At 42.5% G+C, this 15,389-nt stretch overlaps 1 pseudogene; it reads right to left on the minus strand.

The window, feature by feature from the left end:
• Positions 1-7,348: 7,348 nt before the first annotated feature.
• Positions 7,349-15,389, minus strand: part of LOC117191462 — a 29,113-nt pseudogene continuing 21,072 nt past the window's right edge.

Raw genomic sequence — 15,389 nt, forward strand, 5'->3', positions numbered from 1 at the left:
TTCAAGTTCGTCGGACAGAGTACGAGCTGGAGAAGTTGCAAGGCTCACGTATTGGGGTGTTTCACGCAAAGGACCTGAAGCAGTGGCCCGGCTATCTCAGTCGATGGAGCCAGAGACTCTCAATCTCAGGGTGTGGGCGATGGCCTACGTTTGGGGCCCCTTAATTGAAAAAGCCCACCTGTTTGGCACTCCCGTTTCGGCGGAGTAATCCTGGAATCGGTAGTGTGGTGTTATGGGCTGTTTTGGAGAGAGCCGATAGGTATCAGGGCTGGAGAAGAAAGAGACAGCGGCATCTATAGTGGATCCTGGGAAGCAGTGGCAGAGTTGCGTGGGAGAAAAGGAAACGGGGCTAGGAAGAAAGAAAAAGAGAGTTTCCGGTGGAGAAGAGGAGAGGCCGCACGTGCCCTAAAAAGAAAAAAAGGAAACAAAATTGGTGATCGTGAAGACGACGATCCCACCAAGACATCAGCGGCAGGCATCAACATCAGCAGAAGCGGCGGACATCGGCAGCAGCATCCCGGTACTGGCCAGGCCGGAAAACTGATGCGAGAACCGTCAGCGGAGCACCGGCACCAAGGAACCGTCAGCGGAGCACCGACTGGAGACACGTTACTGTCCTTTATATAAACCTAGATTATTAATTAAAAATGTTCAAGATAAATAAGAAAATATAATGGATATAAAAATGAAAATTTGAAAAGAGTCATGAGTGAATAGAAAACGGTAGTTGGGTGGGACGAGAGCGAGAAGAAGCGCGGGACCCTGAATATGAAAAGGGAGCGAATTCAAAAGGTGGCTCTCATGGAAGGGTGGGACCCTGCTAGGGATAACGAAACCAACTATCCCCGCTGACGAAAGTGCCAACGAGGACAAGTCTGTCCTATAAATTAGATTTGTTTTTTTGTATGTTTTTTTTTTGTTTTTTTTGTTTTGTTCAATCCGTCCCCATGGCTTATCGGGTCGGAAACACCCCTGACTTCCCCGTGAGCTAGCTGGGAACGGTAGGCCAGGGTGGCAAAGAGGCGGATCATAACAACCTTTATCATGTTTTATAGCCTACCTTTATAACCTATTTCCTTTAATTATTACTTATTATTATTATGGTTTCCAATCTGATTTTAAACATTACCAAATGTTACCAAATTGAAATGTTTGGCACATATTCATGCTTATGATTTGTTTTCTATATATGTATCTCGAAACCTATTCTTGGTCTCTGTAAGAAGAGCATAAACTGCGAAATTTCATTGAAATAGCTTCAAACCAGAGTCTGACTACTTTCTGCATTCATTGAAGTATCCCACAATCGTTTTTTTTATTCTATAATATCCTTTTCCCCAGGGTATGCGGAATATTGATGATGTTGTTGCCATGTTGAGGGATAGTGGTGCTCTTTTCTCGAGCTTCTTTCAAATCCTGCTTATGGATGTTTCTAGATCCTATATTTTTTAGCATACCTTTAAAAATGAATTTTAATTGATTGAAATCAACACATCGATGCACATATTCAAAATTCTTCAGCGCCATCTGCTGGTATTTACATGCACTCTGAAAAAAGTGTTGTAAAGGGCTGTGTTCCAACAACCGTCGCTGTCAGCCGATTTTGAATTTTGTTAAATGCTCAACTCTACAATATTCTATCAACGAAAAAAACACTTCAACGATTAAATTGACAGTTTACACATTTATTATACACTCATTACACATAAATAAGGTTGGTACGAGTAAAATGGTATTTGTATCCGACTCATTTTCATCAACACCTCTCTGCACTTTCCAAGTACGGTCCGTTCAAATCGAGTGTCATCTTTGGTATTGAGCGGGAATATATTCAAATTTCTGGACAATAATTCAAATTACATCTAAATATTTGCTCTAAGATTTTGTGTATTAAATTTAGGTATGCACGTATTTACATACATACACATATAGTACCTATAAGTATGTTTGATAACACTTCTCAATGTACTTCTATATGCTTTGCTTTCGACTATACAACTTGGGCCATTCGCCAATTGATATTTTGATAGTACACCATTCCTTTAAATTCCATTGTGCTGCAATAGTTTGTGGATTTTTTAATCTCCATATACTCGTATTTATACGACGGCTAATGGATTGACTGTGTCTTTCCAACGCGTTTAAATAGGGTACTGTAAACTTTTAATAGCACGGTTTTATTATATGTTCTTCTTTCTTGATCGTCGTATTCGAATCGAATGTGTGTTGGCATATCGATACTTGTCCTCGAGTACATTGGTATTTCTTATAATACTATCGATGAGTAAATCTTAAACTAATATTCAAATCTTATAAACTAATATTCATATCTTACATTCGGGCAATCTGACTACAGATCGCCCACGATCTACACACTAAGGCATACAGTTGGTTAAACATTTCTTATTCGGTATTGTCTTACTTAACATACTATTTCATCGATTAACAACATGAGACCATGGTTTTATCCTTACACTCTACCCAGGGTTTAAGCCTTGCTGGTTCTAGGATACTTCGGAATGGCATTTGCGTCAACTGACAGTCCTCAATGTCGACAACCTCATAACGATCATTATCCAATACTCTATTGATCCTGTACGGTCCTCGATACTTTGGTGCGAACTTCTTATTGATCCCCGGTGTTGTGTCCACATGCCGGACTGCTACATAGTCACCAGGTTCATACTTTAATGGGGCTCTATGTTTATGGGCATACATCTTCTCATTTCTTTTCTGCGACAACCGTATGTTCTCACTTGCTATTTCTCTTATAGTTTTCAACTCTCTAAGTTCTGACGCTAACTTCTCCTCTAGGTATTCGGTTAATTCATCTACAACGGGTCCTTTCTGGGGTATTCCCCAACAATGTGCTAGGTGTCTTTTTCGTACTGCTGTTAACGGAGTTATTAATGGCGTGCTCTACCTTGCTCATCAACCTATACCAATCGGCTTGCTCAAGGGGCTCTGACAGTTTTCCTAACATAGGAGTAAGAACACGATTCACCCGCTCCACTTGGCCATTCGCCTGCGGTGCACCTGTAGCTACCTTAATGTGCTCTATCCCTCTCTCCTGCAGAAAACTAGAGAACTCTAACGAGGTGAAACAGGTCACACGATCTGATACTATCCTAGTAGGGCGACTATAGAAATCAAAATATTTACTTAAGGCATCCTTCGCTTCCCGCGTGCTGGTACTATTAACCGGGAACAATTTGACAAACTTAGTGAATGCATCTATTACCACAAGGAGGTGTTTTCGCTTAGATCTAATATTCGGCAACGGACCCAAATGATCAACATGTAGGGTATGAAAAGGAACACACGACTTTGGGATACTATGGAGCGTTCTGTTATGGATTGTGTTAGGCATCGAGTGTAGTATACACGGTAGACAGTTTCTGATGAACCTTGCCACTTTACTTCTCATTGACGGAAACCAGTAGGTCCTCAAAAGGACCGTGTGACCGCCTTATCAACTGCTCTTCCATACACATTGGTACATAGAAACATAGTTTGTTTTCACAACTCCTCTTGTAAACAATACCATTTATCATTTCAAAATCTACTTCAATTCCATCCTCTAGCATCTGTTCTGTTTGCAATATCAAATCAACATCTTCTGGCGTTGCACCTACTACCCCAACTATCAATGATTTTAGTAATCCTTCCTCCTGAAACTCTAACTTGTCCCTCTCTACTGTATCCTCAACACATTTTTTCTCTTTATCTGAATTCATACTACTAATGTACTTTACTCCCCCGCCACATCGTTAAAGCTTCCTCTACATTGGCTCAAATCTCTAATTTCAATCTTCGATCCATCCTCTTCCCTATATTCACTATTCTCTATGTTATCTCTACAATCACTACCAAGGTTCTCTCTATCATCAGACTTCCACCTATTTCCCAATCTACTTCCTACTGCACTTGATTCTCCACACTCAATCGCAGGGTTCTGTACGGTACTACTACGCTCTCTACTGATATTTAATTCTCTACACTTAATCACAGGGTTCTCTTCGGTACCTCTATGCTCACTACCAGGGTTGTCTCTACTTACACTATTCCTTGTATATTGCTTTCTACTCTCATCTTTTTCTAAATTAGACTTTTCTAAACCGTATTTGACTCTATAACCATCCTCTAACATATTCGTCACTTGATCTTGTCTGCTCAGCGCATCAACGTGCGCCATACTGGCCCCAGGTCTGTGCATAATGGAGTAATCATAGTTCTCTAACTCTAGGGACCACCGTGCTATCTTAGGACTAATTGACTTTCTGGTTAACGTCTGTACTAACGAATTACAATCCGTGATTATTTTGAAGGACCTATGCTCCAAATATGCTCTAAAACGCCTCAATGCATAAATTATAGCCAATGTCTCTAGTTCGAAACTATGATAACGTGATTCTCTTTCTGTTGTTTTGCCGGAATAATAGGACACAGGGTGCATCTTCCCATCATCTTGTTTTTGCATCAGTATTGCGCCATAACCGTATGAACTTGCGTCTGTTTGTAATTCCGTTTCTCTATTTGGGCTAAAAATGGCTTATACCGGAGGATTTGCCAACGCATTCTTAAGAGTTTCAAACGTCTTCACCTGTTCTCTATTCATGGGAAACGGACCACCTTCTTTTAACAACTGCGACTGTCGTCGCAAATGACAACATGAAACGTCGAAAATACGAAAAGAATCCCAAGCATGAGTGCAGTGCTTTTACATTTTGAGGGACTGGGTATTTTTTCAAGGCCTCAATATGGGAATCACTAGGAACTATTCCGTTTTGATTAACTTTATACCCCAGGAAATCGATGTTTCGATTGACAAACCTACACTTTTTTAGATTTATCTCTAAATTTTGCTCGCTAAACCGAATACATACCCTTTTTAATATATCCATGTGTTCTTCAACTGTTTTAGTCGCTACTAATATATCATCCATGTACACTGCAATGCTTTTGTTCCTAATAAAGTCTCTCAAGAGATCCGAAATAAATCTTTGAAAAATAGCGGATCCATTTTTTAACCCAAAGGGCATTCTCAAGTACTCATACTGTCCTTGCGGTGTCACAAACGATGTATACGGAACTGATTTTTCTTCTACGCCTATTTGATGATACCAACTTTTCAAATCTATAATGGAAAAACAGCACTTGTTTTCTAAAAACTCAAGACAGTCCTCAATAAGGGGCAATGGGAAATTATCTTTAACAATTCGTTTGTTCAGACCACGGTAATCGACACACATTCGAAGTTCTCCTGATTTTTTTTTTTACTAGGACCAACGGGGAAGCATAAGGAGACTCACTATGACGGATTACTTTCTTTTCTAACAGATCATCTACTATTTCAGCTACTTTCTCTCTCTCATGGTAGGATAAACGACGCGGATTACAATGAAATGGTGTTGTTTCTGTTACACGAATCTGCATCTGATACTTTGGTGGTGCTTTAAAGTCAAATTCTTTGTGTAAATAGTATGTCTTAATAACTTCCCTACACTTTTCTGCAAGAGTGGGGCCAAATTCGAAACCTACGTTAATATGTTCCTCTTCATCGTCGCCTTGATTCATATTCTCGATGACCATTTTGTCATTCCTTAAGTTTTCTTGTGTCTGATTTTTAAATGGATTAGAACGTTTCATTAGCTCGCATCTTTCTGATTGATTACCATCTAACTTATCATATAGTCTTATGTTAATATTATTTTTACTTTCGGTGAATAAAGACGCGCAGGTTAAACTAATAGCTTTTTGCTTTAACGAACTTAATGGTGTGTGTTGCTTCGCATTGATATTTTTCTTATGAACTAATTTTACTTCAATAACTTTAAGGGCATCGCGTCCCAACAATACCGGCAAAGGCAGCATGTTATCATCTACGATGTTTAATAAAACGATATATTTCTTTGTGCAAAGTTCAATATGGCACTTAAATTTTCCCCATATGGGAATTGGTTGTCCTCCTAGTCCATAGTATTTCCTAACTTCATTATAGGCTTCAACTATAGCCGACTTCGGTATCAAAGACTTATGAATAAAACTTACAGGGCTACCTGTATCAAATAGACTAAAAATACTGACGCCTCTTTGTTCACCAAACGGAAGTCATAAAGTGATTAACTGGACAGCCGCTAAATCGTCGTTGTTTTTTTCTACTGGTCGCTCCTCATCTTGAACTGCAGCTACCCTAGTGGCCATCTTTCGTTTCGGGCACTGCGAATATAGGTGGCTGGTACTCCAACAGTTAAAACATGCCCCATCCGGTCTCTTTGGCTGACTGCATTCCTTCATAACGTGCCCAAATTGCCGACAGTTGTAGCAACGCATTGCGCCACCACCTTGCTGCTGCCCAACTGCCATACTCACATTTAGTTTTCCCTTTGTCATACCTTCGCTACAAATTGCTACGACGCCAGGAGCTCTTCTGACCTTATCATAGGTGACCATCTTGTCACGCAACTCGTTGAGTGTGCTGCAATATAGCATGGATGCTGCCATGCCCGTCTTGTCCTGCAGTCCCTCTACGATGAATTTGACTAAAAATCCAGAGACAACAAAAAGCGTCCGCTGTGTTCTCAATTTTCTTGTGGACTCTTCAGCATAATAAACCGCATGTAAAACTAATGTATAACCCGCAGCAGCTATTGCTCTGTGTGTGCCTCTAGTGTTTCTCTGATTATTTTATAGTTGTTTTTGTTTTCGTTTAATTTTGAAATGGTCCCGACTAATACATACATATGAGAAACCTAGGGACGTGCCGGCTGTCAGTGCACGATGGGCTTCTGCAACAAAAATAGTTTGTTGGCGTGTCAAAAACAAAAAGGATAAGAATTATGGCAAAATGTTTCTAATTCTATGTAAGCAAAAATTGCACAATGTGTAGTAAATATTCATGTTTTGTTTGGATATTTTTTTGTTTGTTTTTCTGTTCTTGTTATGTGTTGAACATTACATCTAGAGTTTTCAAATAACAATCATATTCATATTTATATTTTGTAATTTTAAAATGCAATTAAATTACCATTACACATACATACATATATAATTAACAATAAATTCCATTCGGCATTCCATTCGGCATTCGGCAAGTGCCAAACCTTCAAAAAATCAGTACAATTTCGTCATAAAACTATGTATCTTCTACCTCAATCCCCTATTGGGAGTAAAATTTAACTTTTCAAAAATTACAAAATTATTGCTTTTGATTTGGATTCTATTGGGTTGCGTTTTTAAATTCTCTGAATTAAAATAAATCAAGCCACGTTAATCAAAGTAAATCAATTCAGAAATTGATCCCAACTCAGGCTCAATGGAAAGAGAAACGAAACGCATAAGAAATTATAAATAGGGTTTTTATATTTAAGCAAACTATATACAGGATTTAATGTAGAAATGACTAGAGTAAAGAATACGATTTAACTAAAATTATAAAATATGTACAAATGAGTCATCGAGTCTGTAACTTAGGCAATTTTTTGGGGGTCTCAGCGCCCTCTTATACTCTATAGGAAATCCTCGGGATTCGGTTTAGTCATGCAATGGAGGGGCATCCTCCAATTGCTTAGAGCACATGCAGATTCTCGCAGCTCTTGGACTTGGAATCCCTGGTCCAGACACGTCCCAACAGTCCTTTGACCTTCAGGCTGGTGGAGGTTCGGGAGCCGCGATATTTACGGGGACTGCAATAGAAGAGACAAGCCGATTAGTGTGGTTCCAAAGCTCTGAATATCCCGTGGACTCACCTGCTTTGGGAGCTTCCTGGTGGCGTGCCGGGGGCCTCGCTCAGAGGCCCGCCCAGCGGTCCCAGCGGGGTGTTGGCATTCAGGCAGCCAGCGTTCAGCGGTGAGCGGGAGCGACGCTTCGACTTTCTAATCGAACGCTTTCGGAACAGATCTCTGAGGAATGACAGCAACATTAGTATTATGAAAATTGAGTATACAGCCACGAATGACCCACCTGGACTTCTCGGGGTTCTCCAGCTTGAGGCGTATCTGCGAGAGCAGTCCCACCAGCAGCTCGTCCACGTTGTGATTGATGCCCACCGAAGTCTCGATGAATTTACAATCGTAGGCGGTGGCCATGGCCTTTCCCTCTGCAAGTGGTCGAAGGAGAGTAAGAGGTTAAGGAATCACAGCCAAGCTCAGGCGGCATCACCCATCATCCATTAAACATTACCCAGTTAATCAAATCAAATGGCTTCGCTTAGTTAACTCTGAGTTGGTGGTCATAAAAGCGGAAATTGGACACGGATTTATATCTAAACACATGGCGAAGGGGCTCGACGGGGCCCGACTGGGCCCGACGGGGCTCCCTGCCCAGTCACGTCTGTGGACCTTCTGTGCACACAACTCGTAAAATCTGAAGCATCAAAGTTCATGTGCGACCCTCCTGCTGCAAATTTTATGGCAAGCTCACATTTTTATTAACGATGTGACGAAAGTTGTCCAATATATATGTGAATATATATGTATATTGTTATATGTGGGTTTTATTAGATTTTGATAGGATGGTATTCCGTTCCGCTGCGGGATTTCCTCGTCAAACCAAAAACACTTTAAAGATTTAAGCTCGAATACGCACACAAAACGAATTCGGGGCATCGAATGGGGTTGGGGTTGCTTTCTAATTAAAAGCCAACAAAAGGCACAACATTGCGTCCAATATTTACTCAAATTGAATCATTGAAATGGCACTAAAATGAGGCAGACATCATTAAATATGCCAGCTGCCTAAAAGGTGCAAATGGAATTCGCTTGAAACGCATACATATTTCAAACATTTGAATGCCATGGAATGCCAATCAAACATGACTCACTGCAGACTTTCTGTTGGCTACCGCCTCAACCCACCGCCAGATCTCATTTTTCCAATCATTGTGACAATATATAGAGTTATAAAAATATCTTTTATCCAGACATTCATGTCCACAGCGTAAGTTTTATTGCGAGGATTGCTGGGGGCATACAAAATTCTATAAATACTTTATGAAATTAGGGCGCCGTATTAGGTGGCCACCCACTTGGGGGAGACGGGGAGACAAATGGTTGGGGATGGCCTGGGTGGTCTCTCCTTATTTACAACAATAGGCTTATGTGCCTTAAACAAGCGGTTACCCCAGACCCTAGACCCTAAACCCCAGCCTGAGACCAACACATGCCACACGGGACGGAATGTAATCAATTTTGCGCTGAAACAATTTCCCCGCCATTAGCCCGCCGTGAACCCCTTCCAGGACACACCCGGACGCACTCCAACCCATTTTCATAATAACAAATGTAATTTAACAGAAAATATTGAATTACTTAGATGAAAGAGCCCGAGCTGCGTTACCTTGCCGGGAATTCTCTTTAGGGAATCCGATATAAAAGTCAAGTGCCACAAGTGCTTCAACACACAAAACGGAACGAAACGGAGTGGAGCGGAGCGACCTTCAAACGAGGGGCTTTCCCCACTTAAATCGCTGCTGGGTGTTTGGGTAGGTGGACCCGCTGCCTGTTGACTTCCGCGTGGGCAAACTTTTACGCTGTCCAACTGTCGCCACCTCCTCTGGCTAAGTCTCGTACCCCATGGACCTATGGACCCACGCACTGACTACATCGATATCTATTTTTAACAAACGCAATCGAGCGCGCTTTCAAGTGTTAATGAAGAGATAAATCTCCGGGTTTCGGTTGTCACGAATGTCACGAATAGAGTGGACGGATGGGTGGATAGAGGACTGAGGACTGAGGAGTGAGAAGGGGACCGGTCTGGACTGGACTGGACTAGATTGAAAGGGTTGAGGTGGATTTGGAGGTTGAGTGGATATACTCACAGTCGTTTCGGTGTATCCATGGTCGATGAATATCAATTCCGATTCCTCGCCACTGAGCAATACCGATACGGCCTTCTCGCCAGACTCATCATCTACATGTATGCAAATAAATAAATTTGAATTAATATCAAAGCAATGCCAAACCTCGTCAAGTTCGTATAGCGGTGGAAATAGATTTTATTCAAATGTCAAGCTATGATTATGATACGGGTATGCAACAGCTAATGTGAAAGTGCAATAACAAAAGGAATATGCTGGTTTCGAATATACAGTACGAGTACGAGTACGAGTATGCATGCCAACAAACAAAAAGTAATATTATTTTGCACGTCCCGAGCGCAGTGCCGTGCCCCAAAAATTATACTACTTTATGTGGTGGTTCGATTGGTCCCAAAATGCAAATGCGATGCAGGACCGAAGAGGTGTGTCTGTGTGCACTGCGGATGTGAGTACTCGTATGCTGTTCAGTGAGTGCTTTCCCCACTATTATTATTCATTAAAAAAATAATAATATACCATTAAGTTGTTCAGCTTTCGAAACTGAATTGCATACAAATTTTATTTATTTAGGCGATCGATAAGCCACAACTAAGCCCCACAGTTGACCCAATCATTAATTAGTGCTTATGCAAAATCATTCCTATTTCGGGGAGGTGTGGGTGGCAATCCTCAAGGCCGGGCCAGGCACACAAATCACAAGTCAACCAAAGGCCGCAATCATTTAATAAAAAATTGGAAAAGCCGGAAAACCATCCAACTAACTAAACGTGTGTTTGTGCGTGTGTGTTGTGTGTGTGTGTCTGGCTGGCTGGCGGGGGGAGTCTTAAGAAGGCCGAATTGCAGTGGTAGTTTTTTGGTAAGAAAAATGTGTATTTTGGAGAGTTGTAAAGCATTTCGAGTACATACATATATAGTAAGTATAGAAATATTTGAATAAGTTGAATATTAAAGAGTACTATTAACATGATTATCGCTATTATTAATAGAGTTATTATTGCTATTATTATGGTTTATTAATCAGTTGGTTAGTTTGCTTTTACCGTCGGCGGCTTTATCAATATGAATGCGTATATCACAGTTGCCTAGATCTTATTTCGAGCACGATTTCGATTTCGATTTCGATTTAGTTGTTGTATGTACAGAGTTGTTGTTGTTGTTGTTGGTATAGTTGTTGTTGTTGTTCGAGTTTTGATAAAGAGAATCGATTTTGAATGATACATACATAAATTGATTCGGAATGAAGAGAAACAGAGCAGAAATTATCATTTCTTTATAACCATACGTACATACATTGCATATTGCATATGAAAATAGTTCAGTGTTGGGTTTCGGTGTTTCTATCAAGCATTCGGTTTCTATACCGAGAAAATAGGCAATAAAACGAACCAAAACAAAAGGAGTTTCCATTTCAATTTATTGCATTCTTTTTCTCTTTTTTTCTAGGAAACGACAAGGCAGGAGGGGTGGGGCGTGGAGGGGGCAAAGGTAATTGCAGATTTGAAATTATTAAATTTTCCATTCGTTTGTCAGTCGTTATATGCTTTTATTGATTCTGTCTTTATTGTTAAATTTTTAATTTTTTTTGGTTGCCAATGGAAATGTTTATTGGAATTTTCCCACACTCTCTGTTAGAGAATGGAACACATTTCCACCCACTTTTTGATTTGAAAAATTTTCGAAAATGAAGAGAATTTATTTTTATTGCAGCTCTTTGCCAATATCTGTTGACCCTGCGCGTTCATAAAAGACCAGAAAGCCCAACGAAACCAAACAGAACGGAACGGAAACGAATAGATGAAAACACGGGGGAAGATTTCCAAATGAAGAACCCGAAATATCTACGAGACAACACAGATGCCAAATCAACAGATATTGAAACTGAAAAAGCAGCAAACACAACATTGACAACATCCAGGATGGGGACAACCAGAAGAAGAACAGCAGCAGGAGCAGGCGCCATGACAGCGAATGAGTTACAGAACGAACTGAAGTCTGGGATAACGGGAGAAGACGGGACACAGACACAGATACAGACAGACAGACAGACTGATAGATGGCCAGGCACAGCGTGATGACGGGGCTATGTGGTGTGGGCAGGGCTATGATCTGGACGGCCCTTTTCCACCTGGTGGCACTCACCGATGCTCGTGTCGTAGGCGTGCAGATACTCCGACGTCATGAACTGCGAGACAAGCGAACTCTTGCCCACGGCCGGACCCCCCAGCATGAGTACCCTGCAACCAGAAACGGAAAGCTTTACACCTCGCCCGAAATTGAATGCCATGCCTTTTCGGGCAAGTGTAACTCACCTGTATGGCCCGTTGCCCGGATTGGAGGTGCTGCTCTCCCGGCTGGAGTCCAGCGACGTTCTGGCAGAGCTGGAGGTGGGGGCAGGCAGCTGCTGTATCTGTTGCTGTTGCTGCTGCTGCAGCTGTCGCTGTAGCTGCTGCTGCTGGGCGGTCAAGTGCTCTGTGCTGGAATTCGAGCTTGCCACACTGTTGTTGGAGCGGCTGCGACGGCTCTTGAACGAGTCGCCGCGGTTCACCACACCCTTGCCTGTGATGGAAAAGTGGCGCTGGCGGTAGTACTCCTCCTCGACACCAGTGTTGGGCATGGAAGCCACTCTGCATGGGGCGGGGGAATGGTTAATAGCTCCATTTGCAGACCTCTCTGGCTCGCCGAATCTTACCTGGATCTCTGTTGGGGGAGACATAGCTGATTGGGCCTGCCGGAGGCGCGACTGCCGGGCATCTTCACCGACTGGGAGCGGCTGTGTTGGGGCGAGCCGTAGCTAAAGTCGGAGAAAAAGGACATCATAATAAAATAAAGGAAAAGCGATTGTAAACTATAGTCGAAGCTCCTGCTTTTAAATGCATTAGAACTGTCATCGTCAAGACAATGCAAACGTCCCTGATGCTATCAAAATAGATATTTTCATCCCCTCAACACCCAATGGTTGCACTGCAACTGACGTGTCCTTGCGGAAAGGATATACCTGGAGTGTTCTTGGCAAGGCTCTTTGTATGGTTTTGGGGCTGACCACACGACAGCCACAAGGCGACGCCCGCTGTCGAGAATGGAAATATGTTCATTCACCGCCAGCGTTTCCAGGGGGGGATATAAATATTCGAATATTCGAATATTTCGCGACATGACAATCAACTGCAGGAGCGGTGCTGTGGCCACGCGCGGGCGTTAGAAATGTATTTGTTTGTTAATCCAGAGACATTTGAAAGGCAATGGAAATTGAACAAAATTCTAAATTCGCAAATAAAATTCATCAGAATTGGAATGTAGGAATGCACATGTAAAAGCTGAATGCGAGTGCAGCGTGCGTCAACTGGCAACAGGTCGAATGCGTTATTCGATTTGTTACGGGATCTTCAATGTATATGTTGCAAAATGGCTGCCAGGTGAAGGCCATAAAAGCCAAAGAGTTCTCTTTGTTGGCGGTGCTCGTACGGATTTTCTGATTGCTTTGGTCCGAGCGTTTAACGAGAGAGCCCTTGAAAATCGACGGCAATCGGAAATTAAATCTCGAGCCGGACCATAAAACGTAATCTGCTGGAAAATAGGGGTTCTCCTTATGGGCTTACCGCATTTCAAAGTCGCGCAGCTCCTCAATGGTGAGCGTATTTGTCACATCCAGCAGCTGCCTCATGTTCTCGTCCCGCTTGTGCTGCTGCGGATGATGGTGGTGCTGCTGCTGCTCCTGCTGCTGGTGATGGCTGTGATGGTGATGACTGTGGGTGGAGGCATGGGCCAGTTGCTGGGAGTTGCGTTTGCGGGCATTCAGCTCCTTGCCCTGCTCCACGCTGATGAAATCGCCCTCGTTCTTGATCAGCAGCGTCTCCACGGTGCTGTCCAGGCTCAGAGATGGCTGCGGGGGAGAGGGAAAGTGGGGAAGATATTGTTAAGCGGATTTCACCAATTGAGCACAAGTAGCATTCCCTCAAGTGCTTATGGCCGAGTGATTCTATTGAGTAGTCTCTTATAAGCTTATGAATTTCCGCTACTTGCAACACTCGGACGGACCACGGACTCCCTCTAGCGCCACTCAAGGGCTTGCTTGCTTTCTGATTTCAAAGTTTTTTCTTTATCCACACCTTGAATGGGCCCTGGATAGGACCTGCATTGCGTGTCTGCAGTTGCAAATTCAAATATTTTCGCCATTCGTGTCGAGGCAAACTGCCGCCAACTTCCCCCATTTCAACGACCCAATAAACCGCTGGGCAAGGTCTCACCGCTCGAGGTCTAATGAGGGCCAATATAGCACTCCTAATGAACCGCTGCTAATGTTTCTCCGCCAGCCCTGTCCGTGTCCCGTGTCCCAATGAATGTTCCAGTTTGTTGCAAAATCTGCCTCCAAGTGCCGCTTTAAATATGTCTGTCTGTCGGAGGGTAATCATTTATGGGCGCAAACGAATAAATTTCGGCAAGGTTAAATTATCAAGAAATTCGAGCGGGCAGAAAAACTTTGACCATAAATTACACCGAAACTGGGAGGAAAATGCTACCTGGCTGCCTTACGTACTCGTACACCCACAGACATACACATGCATACATATGTATATTTATTCGGCTAATGCCGAAATTAATTTGTATATATTATTGGCAGGCCTGACACAAAGGGAGACTGGGAAAAGGCAAAACTTTGCCTGCATTTCCCACAACCGCTAATTAATAATGCCAGTATAAATATATATACATGTATTAATATATATATAATTAAATATGCGACACTTCAGTTTACGTTTTAAAAAAGGTTTTATTATTCACTTAAACTTTAGCGTACATTGATTAGTTATTTCCCCGACGATGACTGAGGTCTGAAGTCTTGAACGGAATTAACTTTGGTTGAATTCTCCGACGGTGTCGCGATTGACGTTTGTCTTGAACAGAACTGAGTTGGCTTCTTAGATGCAGACTATTTATATTATGATGCTCGGTTTGGGATTCGGATTTGGATTCGGAGGCGTTGGCTTCGACTTCGGCTTCGGAGATGGAGTACGTGACTCGATCGATATGTGGGAAAGGCGGCTTTTGATGAAAGGCTTCCGCTGCGTATGATCGGTGTTGCATTACTTGGGGGGGGCTGAGGATAGGGCCTCTGATTGGTCAGCTAGGATGGTGTGATTCTTGAGAATCGATTCGTAATTGATCTCTGAAGAGTGGCGTGATTCTGGTGCGGCTGGATTCTAGTGCGGCTGGATTCTAGGGCGGCATCTATTGTTTTATGTTCAACTTCCAGTTTAGGGTGTTTGTTTACATTGCCTGCAATCGGCTGCGCGTGGACCATTTCGAGCGTGAGATTGTTTATGAGGGTTCGAAGCTGAGGGTGTCGTATTGTTTATAGTATTGTGGGTGCAGGGTAATAGACATAGACAAGGGTATGCGGAGCATGGACTATAGATATGTCCCTCCCCCATTGTTAGATTTAAGCCTGTCCTCAGGCGATTATCCTTGGATATAGTTCGGGTGCGTCTAAAACTGTGCCTGCTGGGGATTCCTCGTCTTCGTCTGAAGGTGTTTCTATGTGCGGGTCGGTTTTAGGCTTATTGCTTTTACT

The sequence above is a fragment of the Drosophila miranda genome (assembly GCF_003369915.1).
Source record: "Drosophila miranda strain MSH22 chromosome Y unlocalized genomic scaffold, D.miranda_PacBio2.1 Contig_Y1_pilon, whole genome shotgun sequence".
Classification (NCBI taxonomy): Eukaryota; Metazoa; Arthropoda; class Insecta; order Diptera; family Drosophilidae; genus Drosophila; species Drosophila miranda.